The sequence below is a fragment of the Bactrocera latifrons genome, unplaced genomic scaffold (genome assembly GCF_001853355.1).
Source record: "Bactrocera latifrons isolate USDA-ARS-PBARC rearing strain unplaced genomic scaffold, ASM185335v1 scaffold_205, whole genome shotgun sequence".
Taxonomy (NCBI): domain Eukaryota; kingdom Metazoa; phylum Arthropoda; class Insecta; order Diptera; family Tephritidae; genus Bactrocera; species Bactrocera latifrons.
In genome coordinates, this window is record NW_017535575.1 from 410,769 (window position 1) to 415,534 (window position 4,766).

The window sequence follows — 4,766 nt, forward strand, 5'->3', positions numbered from 1 at the left end:
TAGCATCGGTCAAGAGCTGGGCATGAGTCACCAAAAAAAATTCTATGAACAATTGAAAATTCAATAAAAAATACCGCCAGAAATACCGTAAGACTTTTTTGACAACCTAATATTAAGGTGTGTTTTACGAACTATTAATTTTTTTCAATCCCATTATGAAACTTCCTTGGAAATACCCTAAAAAAGCTGATTTTCTACGAAATTTTATTTTTTTTTTTTTGTATATTTCTAGTAAATCAAAAAAGCTATAGAAAAAATGTGCATGACAAATTTGTAGGATATTTTGTTTGCTAAGAAAAAGGTCTGAATTCATAATCGTATGGAATTTTCATAGATTTTTTGTTACATATAGCCTTACTTAAAAAGCCGAATATCTCGAGAAGTATTAATGATAGCGATTTTTACCTCAGACTGCAACCTCGCCTACTTTCCGTATAAAAATGTGTACCCCAGTATCTATCGTTGACTTTTGACCGAAAATACCGGYCATTGTACGSGATATACAATTGAAATTCAGAGCCCCCATATATTAGGTTGTCAAATATCTCCCTTTAGCCTTTTTGCTTTATAAAAAGTGTTACAGTGATCGGATTTAGTTCAAATATGCAGCGTTTCGTTCGTAAATATGTTTCCATCTAGACGGCAGCTTCAGAAGAAGCCCTCTCCTTATTTGCGAAAAACTGGGACAGCCACTTTTCATAAGCCTCTTTTGAGTTCAATGTATACCAACAAGGGTGTTCGCCATGGACAGAACTTTGCGTTWTATCCGGCCTATATGGTGGAAGCGATAAAACCCCCCATCCGAGCTCCCGTAGCTTCTGACGAGTCAACACAGGAGTATGTGGTCCGGCGTTGTCCTGGTGGAASACTATTCCCTTCCTGTTGCCCAATTCTGGACGCTTCTGGTCGATCGCCTGCTTCAAGCGCTCCAGTTATTCGCCGTAGATGGTAGAATTAAACCTCTGGCCATACGGTAGCAGCTCATAGTGCATGATTCCCTTCCAATCCCACCAAACACACAGCAAAACCTTCCTAGCTGCCAATCCCGGCTTGGCCACTGTTTGGGACGATTCACCAGTCTCCGACCATGACCGTTTTCGCTTGATATTGTCGTATGCGATTATTTTACCATCGCCAGTCACCATACGCTTCAAAAATGGGTCGAGTTCGTTCCGTTTCAGARGCATATCGCAGATGTTGATTCGGCCCAGAAGGTTTATTTGCGTCAAATCATGCGGCACCCAAACATCAATCTTTTTTGTGTATCCAGCCTTCCGCAGATGGTTTAAAATGGTTTGGTTCACATTTTCTGGGCGATGTCACAAGATGCCACATACCGGTCTAACTCGATGTTTTATGTGTTTATAACTGTTGGACGCAATATCCAAAMTTTTTTTAGTTTTTGTCAAGACATTTCAAAGATGTATAGTATTGCCAGATACGAGATCCGTAACGTTTTATATACAGMSGCGAAATTCAAAAAACAAAAAGGCGGAAGGGAGATATTCGACAACCAATACATAATATAAGAAAATTACAAAACGTGTTTTACTCATAATATTGTGTCTTTGCGCTTGAAATAAATAAAATTTGACAAAAACTTGACAAAGCCATTATATAACAAATATCAGGATTTTCGAACATCCAGCTGACTTTAATCCATTACCTTAACGAAACAGGAACCAGGACCCAATTTTGTTGTATGTGAGATGATACATTTAATAGATAAAATCGGGTCGATACTATAATAATATAATGAATATGTCGGTTGGTGCATGAGTATAAATAAAATTACACCTTAAGGTATTTCCATGGTTCTGATTCCTGTAATTTAGAAGAGTATAAAGTTCGGTTGCACCTGTACTTAGTCCTTCCTTCCACAAAAATCTGATGCAAGTAAATGAAATTAGCTTTCATCAGTAGACATCCTTAGATTTTGCAACATATTAATAAAAGTTGATTTCATAAAATCTTAAAATCTAGTCTTTGAAAACACAATAATGATACTTATGTATGTATTATATATATCGTTAGATTTTGCAACATATCAATAAAAGTTGATTTCATAAAACTTTAAAATCTAGTATTTATCAAAACACAATAATGATACTTATGCATCAATAGTTCTCAGTTTTGAAATGATCCTAATTAATTTTTTCGAAGTGTAACCAACTTCAGACTGTTCGTGAAGCTGTCGCACTGGAATCAACTGTTAATAAATTTGCTGAATGACAGTTCGAAGTATTGTTCACAAGTGTACAAAAGCATTTTGCCAAACGTGAACGCACAAGAAAGTGATCAGCGATGGAATTCAAACATAATAGTGTGATTGCTTTATATTTAGCTGGAAGATCACAGCCAGCAATTGTTCGTGAGCTCAAACACCTTAATGTGAATAAATTTTTTGTTTATTGCACCATCACTCGTTACAAGGATACTGGTAGCATCGCAAAACGCCATGGAGGTGGTCATCAACAGACTGCAACGTCACGTTAGATGGTTCGGAAAGTGAAGAAGCGACTTGAGCAAAATCCACGACGAAGTGCCAATCAAATGGCTAAAGACCTGAAAATATCCGACCACCGCATCCGACGCATATTGAAAAATGAGCTCAAGGTTAAGCCTTACAATTTCCAAAAGGCCCATGATCTCACACCGAAGCAGCAACGAGTAAGACTTGAGAGAGCGAAGCAGTCAAATTTTGAACATTGTGTTTTCTGACGAAATTATTTTTCCAATTGAGCAATTCGTAAACTCTCAAAMCGATAGGGTTTACTTGACCGACCGTTCATACGAGAATCTTAGTATCGGTTGGCCACCAGGAGGCTACCAGGTGGCAGCACCCGCCACAAATAATGGTTAGGGCCGCTGTCACCGCAGATGGGCGCTCCCCAATTGTTTTCATCAAGCCTGACATCAAAGTAAATGCGACATATTATCGGGTCTGGAGGCTGTTTTGAAGCCGTGGAAAAACAAACATTACGGTCGTAAACCATGGATGTTTCAACGACTCAACACCATCTCACAAAGCGCGAGTGAACCAAGAATGGCTGAAAAACAACATTCCGAACTTCATTACGACCACAYCAGTCTCGAGATGCCATTGTCCGTGCGTGGGCTAAAATACCGKCAACTCACATTCAGGCAGATTCGTTTTTTGACCGTCTCAAGGCCATAGTTAAAGTAAAAGGATCATATCGCGCAAAAGTGAATTGGTCCTGAATTTATGATTATTTCTACACATTTTTTAATTTAAAATAAATTWAAAAAATTTGCCAAACAGAATTTATGGTGTGTTTAATTAGTTACACTTCGAGTGCCGGACCCTGTAGTGCCACTCATCACGGAATGGCTTAAGTGTATGTACAAGCATATATGTATGTATGTATGTAAATAGCTTATCTTAAAAATCCACTTTTAGGTGATTAAGTATTTTGTGTTCCGTTTAGTGCAGTTTCTATAAAGACTTTAATGGTTAATAATATAAATTTTAATCAAAATCTTTTGTAATAGTCATTCAACTAGCATATTTTGTAAAACTTTCTCCTTTTTACTATTATTGGCAACAAAGAATTATGTGTAAAGTTGATAATTAAATAAAAAATTAACTGTATTTATGATATCGAAAGATAAGAAACTTAATTCTTGTGAGAGGGAAAACAAATAGAAGGCACTACGTTCTTGTCACCCACTGTTGGGGTGTRTATGTTGATGGTGCAGTTCGCAGAAAAGTCTACCTTCTGTCGTAGAGTTTAGAGTAACCTTATTTTCTATGACGAAATCAATATGTTTTTAGAGTCATTCTCGTTTAAGAGGGAATAACACTTATAAAAGGATCTCACTTACCATAAGTACTATTTGGTACTTACGTTCTGTGTGTAAAAAGTATCTTTTCAAAATTTAAAGATGTAACCTTTATTTAATAAAGTTTTAATTATTAAAACCATAATGATGCAGTTCTTTAGCAATATTTGATACTTTTGCAAGAATCCAATCCAAGGAAATGTCTTAGAGTGTTGGCAAAACTTGATTTTATTTTTTAATGTTGCGAACGAATTCTACATTCATTATTTAACGTAATCGTCAATGAATTACCTATTTTTGGTATTAATACATATTAACAGAAACAAAAGCAAACTGTTTTTTTATAAGGTATCACATACTATCAACAATATATAAGGAGAAATGTCCTGATATGAGTTATAGAGCGCTAGAGAGAAAAACTTCACTGAAATATTGACCGGATTCAACYCATGTTATGGTCCAATTTTTACACTTGAAATTACTATCTCAAGTGGCGCAAAGTTTCATCCGAATATATATTTATTGGTGCTTGATCTGTAATATGAAATGGGATGGAATTAAAAGTTGTGTTATATGAAAAGTAGGTGTGGTTTCAGCATTTCAKATTGTAACACGGGAATTTCAAGTTAATCGTAAGTACCAAATTCGTTTGAAAAAGTTGAGCAGGTCCGGAGATACATATATGATTTCATCAAAATGTGGGCGCTGTCACGCGCATTGTACAATTTTGACTCCTGTTCATATAAAGCCCTCTTGTGGCTTCCTGAACGTAAACCTTAATGTATTTGACGCATTAAGTTATGTATTTAACGTACTTTTAATAGACTTTAACAAAACTGTTATATGGCGAGAGGGTGTAGTTATCATCCGATTTCATATAGCTTAAATGGTTTGGGATATAATGGGTAGTCGAAAAAGTCTTTTGTATTTCTAATCAAACTTCAACTTATTTTTTTTTTTTT